Source organism: Nycticebus coucang, chromosome 8, assembly GCF_027406575.1.
Source record: "Nycticebus coucang isolate mNycCou1 chromosome 8, mNycCou1.pri, whole genome shotgun sequence".
Lineage (NCBI taxonomy): Eukaryota > Metazoa > Chordata > Mammalia > Primates > Lorisidae > Nycticebus > Nycticebus coucang.
In genome coordinates, this window is record NC_069787.1 from 19,978,375 (window position 1) to 19,990,563 (window position 12,189).

The 12,189-nt window shown below is 36.2% G+C and overlaps 1 non-coding gene across 1 annotated transcript; it reads left to right on the forward strand.

Annotated features, from left to right (window-relative positions):
• The first annotated feature begins 10,886 nt into the window (after nt 1-10,886).
• Nucleotides 10,887-10,993, forward strand: LOC128592860 (U6 spliceosomal RNA). The gene has a single exon (XR_008382072.1). It is a non-coding gene; the product is annotated as a U6 spliceosomal RNA (small nuclear RNA).
• The last annotated feature ends 1,196 nt before the right edge of the window (nt 10,994-12,189 follow it).

Sequence of the window (12,189 nt, forward strand, 5' to 3'; positions counted from 1 at the left end):
CATAGAATGAGTTAGGGAGGATTCCCTCCTTCACAATCTTACAAAACAGATTTTGTAAGATAGATACCAGTTCTTTATAGATCAGGTAGCATTAGCCTATAAATGTCTTGTCCTGGGCTTTCTTTTTCTTGGGAAAATTTTTATTACTGATTCAATCTTCCTACTCATTATTGGTCTATTCAGGTTTTATATTTCTTTGTGATTCAAGCTTATGAGGTTGTGTATTTCCAAACACTTATGAATTTTCTCCCAATTTTCTTGTTTGTGTGCATAGGGGTGTTTTATATTACTCTCGGATGATGTTTTGTATTTCTGTTTTATCAACCATCATGTTTTCTTTTTCATTTCTGTTTGAGTTTATTTTAATGCTCACTCTTCTTTGTTAATCTAGCTAGTGTTCTATTGACTTTATCTTTTCAAAGAATCAACTTTTGTTTCAATGATCTTTTTTTAAAAAATTCCATTTAGTTCTGCTATGAACTTTGTTATTCCTTGTCTTTTGTCTACTTAGCTTTGGTTTGTTCTTGTTTGTCTAGGTCTTCGGGATGTGAAATTAATTTATGAATTGTGGTTTTTCTATGGAAGCATTTAGTACTATGACTTTTCTATGGAAGCATTTAGTACTATGACTTTCCCTCTTAGCATTACTTTTCTTATATCCCAGAAATATTTCTGGTAGCTTGTGTCACCAAAGTCATTCAATTCAAAATTTTTTTTTTAAGACAGAGTCTCAAGCTGTCACCCTAGTTAGAGTGCCCATAGTGTCATAGCTCACAGCATTTTTGATACTATCTTGCACTCCCCTCTCAGCTGGAATTAGCCTACACTGAAAGCTCAAGTTCTCAGTGACTGACAGTTCCCTGGGGCACTCTGGTCTCCTGAGGCTTCTGTTGTCTGGGTGGGTGCTAAGGAACATTGGCTATGCATACAGCAATGGGGAGATCCAGCAGATGAGATTCCAGCTTGAGGTAGCTGCAGAAGTGACTGTCCTTGAAAGGAGGGAAATGAGCTGCACCCTCCATAGAGAACCCTGATATTATGAGCAGAGTACTATTGGGAGTATACTCCTACTTCAGGCCTAGAACCAGCCCTTTTGCAGCACACCTGTGCCAGAAGCTCATGCTTGGGAGAAGTGGGTACGTCGATATCAGTGGGTGGTTACAGGAGGGGAACTCCCAGTCTCCACATTCCTTTGCAGGCTCTGGTGTTGCTTCTACTCTGTGCTCCCAGTCTCCACATTCTTTTGCAGGCTCTGGTGCTGCTTCCTCTCTGTGGTGGGGACACACCTTATGAGCTCCCCTCTGTGCTCACATCTTCACTGGGAGGGATGCTGACAACTTTAGAACACAAGCCAGAGGCTCTTAGGGGAGGAGAATTTATATTCTCCCTTTCTCTCTCCTAAAAACGTATTCACAGCACTTCAAAGTCCCTCTTAGGGTAGCCTACCCTGTGGTCAGAGCTCTGGGAAAACTGGTGCTCTCCTGTCTCTCCCACTTCCTTTGTGGCTGACACAGTCCAAGGAATGTTCATGTGAGATTTAGTGATAGGGACACTGAGGGGCTGTGATTTCCCCAGCTGGATAGAGGCACGCAGTATGTGCATAAGTAATGTGGCACCTGCCATCTCATCTCGGGTCTGTGGAATGTGCATTTGCAGCCCAGGGCTCTGCTCCCAAGGAGCTCTCAGCTCACAGTGGCATCTGGATTCATCAGAGTAGAAGGGCTTTCTGATGGATTTGGAGCTGGAAGACCACCACAGATGTGAGGGGAAGAAAAGCAAATACTCCTACCTACTCTTCAATTTGAATCTCTCAGGGGTGGGTCTCTGCCAAAATCATGCTCCTTGTTACTCTTCTCTGCAAATTATGACACATTCTTCTCAGTATTGCATCTGGGCTATTCTTTCACCAGGAACCTTTTCTTCTATTTGGGACAATCTGGTGACGATGTCTCTAGTTGGGCAACTTCCTCCCATCCTCCTCTTTGGAGTTTTTGATAAAAGCCACTGTCTATGATTATGGAGCCCAAGGTATATTGTTTATAAGTTGGAGACTCTGTTGTATAATTTAATCTGAGACTGAAGTCCTGAGAACCAGGAGCTCCAATGTTTAAGGGCAAGAGAATATGGATGTCTCAGGTCAAGAAGAGAGGATTAGAACTTTAAATACAGTAGAACCTCCACTGTAAACCACCTCCCTACATTGATCACCTCCTTCAATTAACCTAATTTTCATAGCCTGGACGTGCACCACATGTACATATCAATACAGTAGGACTAGTTCCTTGTGTTGACCACCTCTGTATATTCAATAGTTTGTTATGGTCCCTTGGGTTCTAAGAAACATATGGAAGTTCTACTGTACATAAATACTTTTAACTGCTACAGTGGTTACCATATGTTTTTCTTAATTTCAGTGTATATAGTCAGACACAATGAACCATTACAAAATCATTGCTTAGTTTCTCTCTTTTATGTTGATAGTTTATGCATTATCAAGTTTCACTGTGTCAATGCTAGTTATTCTTAGATGACCATACTGAGTTTAACTTAACCTTGGAATATTTGTTGAACTTGAGTATCAAGTGAATAATTTATCTCTTCCTAAAAACCAGTTGAACTATTAGGATATTGATAGACATTTTACTTAGATTTCCTCAAAGTGTGGAGGAATTATTGCCTATGAAGTGTAGAGCTCATGGGTCAAGCATTTAAGGAAACAACAATCAATATAAGTTGACGGAAAGGGTAAAGGAAGCCAAGATAGTGCTAAGACCAAAGTCTACATAACCTTGGACTATGTGGACTATGACTATATTGTCATTTAGGATAAGAGTGCTCTGGCTTAAGCAATATCACTTAGGTAAGTGAATTCACTTCACCAATGTAGGAGACTACAGTAGGCACTCAACCTGACTTCCAGCTAATATCTCAGTGTGGGGAGCCATTGTGGCCCAAGTGAAAAGGAACCTATTACTGCATGAGATACCTTGTTCCATACTAAGAGACAGATGTAACAGGTGATAACACATTCAAAAAGGATATTATAATTTAGAAGAAGGTCTCATTGACATTACTTTTGATAATTATAAATTGTAGTGAGAAAAATCTGGTTTTTGTTAATAAGCCTCAATTTGTGCTTTAGTAAATTAAGATTTAGGGAGAATAAATGATTATACTACACATCTAGTATAACACTACTGTGTTTCTGAGGCTCAAACTAGTGTATTTGGATTCCAAGTACAGCATACTTCCTATTATTCCCCATTGCCTCTCTGTCTGCTAATATTGCACTAAAATCTACCTCTCTCAAATCTCCACTCATTGATCTCAGTTTTATAACTTAGGCCAATAAGTATGTGATGCATTTTAGCATAGCAAATATTTCAAGTATGGGCTTAATTCACAGATAGGTCTCTTTAAGGAGCCATTTCCCTGGGACATGTAGATGTTTGTTGATATAGTTATCAATATATTTGATGGAGAGACTGTGGTGGGGAAAAATATTACAAAGGAAATAAAAAATATTGAGAATAATTCAGAAACAGCCACTACTAATTATAGTTCAACAGAAATTAGGAAGATGCCATTCTGAAAGAGATATTTCAGAAGTGAAATATAAGGGACATAGAGTAATGGAGTCTAGAAAGTTAGTCTAGAAAGGTTTCATGCAAGAAATAAATACTTTGTGGTTTTTAAATAGAAATATTCCATGCACTCGCATGTTATCCTTATGAAATTTGTGATTTGATTATCAAACTCCAGAAAGAATTTGTCAGACATAGGGAGCAGAGTGAAAGAGGGGACTTAATGTGGGATGAAGCCAGAAGGCAGCTGGCACCTGCTTCTACTGTTACCATCTATGCAGGAGAGAGAAAGCCATGATTTTCATGGATGACCCTTCACCTTGGTGATCATTTTCTCTCCCAGAGTCTAGTCCAAGTAAATGTCACCCCATCCATTTATTCCACAAATATAAATACAACACCTTCTATGAGACAAATGTGTCAGAGACAGTTACCACCCACCAAAATATATGCTGCTCCTCCACAGACAGGTGTAGGGGCTGAGAACTAGCTGTCCAGACAGAAACTGCATTTTCCAGCTCCTCTTTCATTTGAGTGGGGTCAGAGGACTATTTCTCCCCAATGGCATATGAGCATAAGTATCATAAGTATGTCACGTCCAATGTGAAGAGGTTAAGAAGTATGAATATCTTTCTTCACTCTCTCTCTCTTTTTTTCCTCTCACCCCTTCCTTAATATGCATCAGAAGATGCTGGAAAGTTAGAGAATTGAAGAAGAACTTCAAGATGGAAAACATGATGCGTGGAATCTACATTTCAACTAGAAACACTTGGTAAGTGATGTGAACTGCTAACCAGTTTGATGTAAGCATTTCAAATTGTATATAAAATCAGCACATTGTACCCCATAAATGCATTAATATACACAGTTATGATTTAATAAATTTTTTAAAAAAGAAATGTTATCTTGGCAAGAAATAACCTTTAATTAAGTCATCAAAATTTTGAGATTTATTTGCCACATCAGCTTGATTACTTTAGTTAACATACGAAGGTAGCAAGCAAAATGACAGACACAGCTGAAATGAAGAAAATGGGAAATATGGGTTTATTTGTGAATTTCTTATACAATATCAGTCATCGTCTTTTTAGGATTAGTTTCCCAATAGTTTCAGTGTAACTGTGTTGCAGTTTCTAAATATTTTTTAAAATTTCAAAACCAGACAATTTCTGAGATTTAAACTTCTTTTCTGAAAAGTTAAAGGTGAAAATCATTAAAATGTTCCATTATTTAATTTCTCTCGCTCAGACTCTTTTGAAATTTCACATGCATAAAAGCACTGCAAAAGAACATTTGTTCACACTTGTCTCACTTTCATTATACCATCCAAAAAGCATTTGTACCATGGTCTATTCTACTCATTCTGGATTCTTTCCCAGATTCACTCTACTACTGTTATAATATTGATTACTAGAACACTCTTCTAATACACTCATTATCAGAGCGGCTCAAAAGATTCTGAAAACAGCCCTTAATTGTGTGAGCATTTAAGGTTAATTTGGTCTTCATTACTCTATTTTAAACTAGGCTTAATTTTCATACTTAAATTATTCATACCTTGATTTTATAGCATAATTCATTCATCTCCTTAAAGAAAAATATTTGTTTAAAAAAATTTTTAAATGTAATATCTATCAAGAGATTACAAAAGTATAGCAAGTGCTATTTAACACCTTATTGGCCATCTGTCATTCTGTGAATGGTAGTCAATAATGATTTGTCAAACAATTAACAGAGTTAATAAATAGTCACAGAGTAACCTAATCTGCCTGCCACCAGTAGTCACTAGTCAGGAATTAATGTGCTGAAACTATTCAACATCACACCTGATTCCCAGCCAGATGGAGAGCAATCATGACATAACAGATGATGATTGATGATAAAGATGATATAATTCACTAATAATATTAAGTCTGGAACCACATACCGTATAGCAGAGACTCCTTTAAGAAGTGTATGCAGTTTACTTTGAAGCTTTTGCTGAAACACAGATATCAATATAAAAAAGGAACTGAGTGCTAAATTACTCAATTATGTGAATTCTCTGCTTGATAGGAAAAATTAAAATCTGTGTTATTAACAAAAATTAAAATGTTAACATTTATCCAGTTCACCAGAGGGATTAGTGTTCATGTTTATAAAACTAATACTGTTTTACAAAAACAAAGGAGTAAATTCTGAGAATGAGAAAAGAAAGAAAAAAAAATGCAAGAATTAGTCAAGCCAGCTCTTTCTTCTATAGCTATTAATATATAGGCACCATTGCCCATTATTTAGAAAAAGTGGGCTTTCAGCTAGATTGTCTCAGTGTAATCCAAGTTTTACCACTTCTGTCATAACTTTTGACAAATTATATATACTCTGCCTCCTATAATAAAAAATATGAAGTTAGTACATATGTGTGTGTCATGAGATGATTATCTGGCATGTGGTAAGTACACAGTGTATGCTATTTTATTTAAATTTAGAGTGGACATTTGCAATGGAGACAACTATACTTCTGCATAAGACAGATTATTCATCACTAAAAGTTCCAGGTTACTAGATGCCTTGGTCTTCTGTTGTGTTTAGTACTTATTTCCTAGGCAATTTACACACATCAGAGCATATTCTGTCCTTTAGTATAGAGATTCTCAAAATGTAATTCCAGACCACCAGCATTAGCCTCACCCAGAAAAGTTGTTAGAGGTATAAATTCTTGGGCCCTATCCCAACTACTATAATAGTCAGGGTCCAACCATCGAACCAGGGATATCTATCTATTTGTCATCTATCTATCTACTTTCTATCTATCTATCCATCCATCATCTATCTACTTATATCTGTCCAGAGAAAGAGAGATGAACTTATTCTAAGTTGTTTTATACACTTCAGGGGGATGTCCAGCAAGTTCAAAATCCACAGGCTACACGGGGAGTTAGACTTTAAAGTTGATGCTGGAATAAATCTGGGAATAAGAAGGGAAGGTCACATATAGACTGAAACCCCAAGGGCATGGACTGAAGCTGTTGTCTACAGTGGGACTCTCCCTCCTTCACCTCTCTCTCTCTTTCTCTCTGTCTCTGGCTCTCTCAATGGAATTTCTAAGTACTCTTTGAAACCTTCCAAATATTAGCTGAGGCCTACCCAAGATGATCTCCTAATTTATTTATGTTTAATGTTTATTCATAGCACAAATATATTTATTTCTTACATTTCTAGATGCTAACAAGATCACTGCACCAGTAGGTTATATGTCTGATGAGGGTCTCTTGCTGTAGGCTCATGTCACCAAAGAGCTTTAGAGCAAAAAGAAGCCAACTCTCTCTGCAGCCTCTTTTCTAAGGCATTAATCCATTCATGAGGGCACAGCCTTCATAACTTAATCACTTCTCCAAAGGTCCCACCTCTTAATGCCATCCCCAATGGGAATTAAATTTCAACATGAATTTTGGAGGGGTCACTGCCAGCAAAATTTATTCCAGCATCAACTCTAAAGTCTAAGTCCAAAGTTTCATCTAAACATCATCTAAATATGATTTGGGTGAGATTCAAGTTATGATTCATCCTGAGGCAAATTCCTCTCTAGCTGTGAGCTTGTGAAATTAAACAATTTATGTGCTTCTAAATTGCAGTGGTGAGACAGACATAGGCTAGACATTCTCATTCCAAAAAGGAGAATTGGGAAAGAAGAAAGAGGTAAAATGTCCGAGTAAATTCAAAATCCAAAACAGCAAACAACATTACATTATGCTTCAAGTTTGGAAATAATCTTCGACGTCATATGTCACTTTCCAGGAACACTGGGGTGGAGGTCAGCCCCCTAAGGCCCAGGGCAGCCCTGCCCCGTAGTTTTTCTGGGTACAGCCCACGCAGCAGCTCTCAGGGGTTGGAGGTAGGTGCCTTTGAGTGTTCTAGGCTGGTTTTGCCTACTAGTAGCCCTACAGTTCTGGGGTCTTTAGGACAGCCTTACCCCTGGGGCTCTAGTAATCATTGCCCTGATGGAGCTCTGGGTCGTGGCCCAAATGATCTCCCTGAGATGCATTTAAATTTGAACCTGACTGCTTTAAAACAGCATAGTTGGGTTAGGGGTCAATTCTTCTTTTCCATGACAACCATTAAATTATTTGAATATGTTAGTGTAAGTTCTTAAAATATATTTTCTGACATTCCATAGATAAAACCTTCGTGAGCCCTTAAAAACTATTCTATTTTAATCATATTGTTTCAAAAACGTAGTTCACCTTTTTACATGTTATTCTTTTGCATATTCCTTTAACTGTGTCACTCTGTACTCCATACATATTAACTATAGTGCTTGACAATTGGCTAAAATAAGTGTTGCCAACAGTTCACTTAATATGACTTCATTATTATTCCATAATAAGCCCATTTATAAAATTTCATCCATTCTTCTATAATTCCTGCTCCTCTAATTATGCATCACTGAATAGTAACCTCCAACAAAATAGGTTAGTATATTTATTCACACGTACAACAATGACGTGTGTTCCTCTCATGTGCCATTACAGACATAGACTTATATATTTTAAATAAGAATCTTATAGGTTCTATTAAAAAGAAGGAGTAGTTAATACAAGTTAGGTATTCCTAATCTGTAAACCTGAAATCTGAAATGCTCTAAAATCTAAAACTCTTAAAGTGTCAACATAATTGTTAAAAGAAAATGTTCATTGGAGAAATTTGAATGAATTTAAAATGCAAATATTACAAAATCTAGTCTGAAGCATTTTGGAGAAGAAATATTCAACATGTAATACAAAGGTTTGTTAGCAAGACTATCTTTATTTTAGTGGTAGATACAGTAGACTGAATTAACCTGATGCTTTTAAGCATTAAATTCATATAACTGATGCCTCTGGCTTTATTTCTGTGCTTACCAAACATTTTTCTGGTTATTTATGTCATCCTTTGCAGCACTGCCTATAGGAAAAGTGTATTATACTTGCTGATATAAGACTATTATGCACATGATAGTTACATTTCTCATTCATATTTAATAAGTGTCGTAAGGTGATAAACCAAGAGTATTTGACTTCGGTAAAATTCTTGTGAGAAATGACCTAAACTTAAGGAGCCTATCAGTGCATTATTTATAAAGTCAATGGAAAACATTCACATGCAAAATCTTGCCCATGTGCACCCAAAGACAACTATAAGGTGTGTGCATTGAACATTATTTGTGATGTTAAAATTTAGGCAGTATCTTAGCATCTAGCAATAGATGAATCATTTACACAAGAACAATTTGGGCTATGAAAGATCATCTTTCAGCTAAGAAGGATGTGATGGGTTCACAGAAAGGCCTCCAACACTTGGTTTTAAACGTAAATTAAGACATTTTGGTTGCCAGTTTATTCTGTGTAAAGGATTGACAAAGCATTTCTTAAAGGGCCAGATAGTAAATATTTAATGCTTTGCCCCCAAGAAATAATATTGAACTTGTTATTAAATATTCAAATAAAATTATTACATAACATAACATGATTATTTAAATAACATAATTATTACATAAATAACATGCTTAGTTACACTGTAGCAATTAAAAAAATGTGAAAACCATTCTTAGCTCCCAGACAATAAATAAGTAGTCAGCTGACAAGATTTGGTTCACAGGCCATAGTTTGCTGACCCCTGTCCTATGTGATCTCATTTTTCTTTTTTTTCATTTTTCCATCTACATATATGATTATTTAAGTGTCTATATAGAGATCTGGAGAAATACACAGCAAACTGGTAGTATGTGAATCTTGGAAGAGAAATAATATTGAGAGAGGGATTTAAAATCAAATCATTGTCTTGTCCATGTCATTTGAGATTTTTACATGAGTTTTACACATACATGTATAGACAGACACATAGACACATACATGTGATTGTGGTCAGCATTCATCACTTTGGGGAATGGGTGTAAACAAAGAGAGAACTCTAAGTAGCAAGTTGTCTAGACTTCTGCACCGATCCCAGTGCAATTTATCTAGAGCACTAAAGTCAAAATTTTCAGCTTATCCTCATATATGGTGTCCTGTATTACATAAAAAGAAGATGCAGTTAGTTGATGACTCCATACTAAATCTCAGAGTCAAAGCATTCTATAATAGACATACTCTCATTTGACAATGTGAATGTTACTTTCTTTGCATTACTATTATTATCATTGCTTAATACTTCATTGCAGCAATTGTCTGATTTCTTTTCTGAATGTATTTGTCTTCGTTCTTTCTTTGCAAGGTTTTTGTTTCTGGTCCCTATCTTAAACATTGTTATTGTTGTTAAAGTTTAAGCCTTTTTAATTTTGTGAAGGCAAAAAGTGGAAGCCTAATGAACACATGTACATGTGAAAATAAAATTAAAAATCTAAAAAAAAAAAAAAGAAAAAATATATATATAGTGTAAGTATCCAAGGAAAAAATAAGAAGATGCAACTTCCTTTTCTATTACAGATTCTTATTTCACAGTATCAGGGGGAAAAGTAACAGGCGTGGGATCCCCCAAATGTCTCTTGAGTTCATAGACTTAAGTTCATCCCTTTGCATCCGACTCAAACTAGTCTAGAAGAAAATTATTGTTTCTTAGGAGCATAACTCCCTTAAAAATTCCCCTCCAGACTTGCACTTAATATGGACCTAATTAGACTATATACAGCAGTGCTTTTAATTAATTCATTTGCTTGACCTTTTCCCTCAGTACATTTCCACTTAGAAGGTAGAGTCTGAAGGGTGTGACCTTAACTTAGATTAACTTTGGTCAGATTTCACCATATCCTTTGACCTTCTCACTCTTGTGACTAAAAAGATGTGAACTATTTCACAGTTTTCCCATTTGTATTTTTCACTTTTCTGTAAGTTTCTTCTGGCCCATATGTTTTCTCCAAAATGTATTATACTAACTTGATTTCTGTTATCTCTATAAACTACCACAATGTGTCTGCCTTCTCTGGCACAGAAAATTTTCCATTGTCTTCACAGTCTGATCAGCATTTCACACTTAACATTTCAACAGTTGTTTCCTCTATGAAATGAATTATAACATTAAGAGATGATATTTTGTGATTCTTGCAAGGTGCAAGCATGTACTACAAATCCAGTCCTTCAGAGCAGTTTCTCAAGGACTTTTGTTATTCTAATCTGTGTTTCTCTTGATAAAAATTATGTGATAACTTGGTTGGGGTTGACCTTAATAAGTATGGTTTAGCTCTTCCCCATTCAACTTTGGTTCTACCTAGTTCTTTTCAACATGGTAGCAGAATCTCTTTTTATGTAATCATACCTCAGACTCAAATATTTTTAAAAGAATAAAGCAGTGCTCACTTTGGCAGCACATATACTAAAATTGGAATGACACAGAGAAGATTAGCATGGCCCCTGTGCAAGGATGACATGCAAATTCGTGAAGCGTTCCATATTTAAAAATAAAAATAAAAAAATAAGAATAAAGCATACGTAAGTCAGAAATTTCTGTTTTAGAACTCTCTCATCTTCTTTCCAATACCAATGATTTTAGAGGCCCTTGGGCCCATATAGAAAAGAGGTTCAAACATTTAGATTGTGATATTTGTTTGGTGAAAAAAAAATATTTATACACCTCTAGATCAGTCCTTCTCAAACTATGTGTGGTGAAGAACCAGTAAATTGTTAGATAATTACTGATGGAACTTAAATGTAAGTGCAATACTGACTGCCCTTTGTTCCAAACTACCTTTTAAGGATGTTTTCATGGTGAATAGCTTTGGAAGATAAAGATAGAGTCTCTCTCTGAAGCGGAACATTTTCTTATAACCTGGAACATAAAGATAGTGTCTCCCTTTGATGGAAAGGGCAGGGATGTGTATTGTCCATCATAAAAGATTTGGAATCCTAAATTCAGGATTCCTCTCCTGTAATACTATCCATTCATTGCATGTGTAGTTGTACTCTAACTCTGTTTGTGTCCAACATTTTGTGGGAACTGCATAAATGAATTAACACAAAAATATTCTGGCTGCTTTTATTTATGCAAGTAATAAATTGGCTTTAGTCTATATGCTCAGAGTCCCTCATCTTCTCTTCTCTATGAAATTGTGGCCAACTATCTAACATTAACTTGCACACAGACAGAGTAAAATTTCAATCCATTCAAAATTGTTGACACAGTTTAGTTTTTCATTTTTTATTTCCAATTTCTCACTTACTGATACTTCTATAAAATCCCTTGGTAGATAGCTTCTTAGGTGACTCCCAATGACTCCTGATTAATGCCTCTGTATAATCCCCCCTTCAGGGTAAGTCAGATGTTGTATATTTCTTCTTATGACCAGAATTATGTCAAAAGAGACAGGATGTCACTTCCAAGGATAGGTTATGACAGATCCTGGCTTCCATCTTGATTTTTCTTCTCATTCCCATTTGCTCTGGTGGATGCTGTACACTCTGTGGTCATTTTTACCTATGGAGGGGTCCACATGGTAAGGAACTGACAGAGTCCCCTATGCCATTGCCAGCAATGAAGTGGGGTCCTCTGTCTAACAAGCAACTGAATCCTGCCAAAACCAGGAGAGTGGTTAAGCCTTCAGATGAGACTGCAGCCCTACCAACATTTTGCTTGCACTCTTGTGAAATTTTGAGAT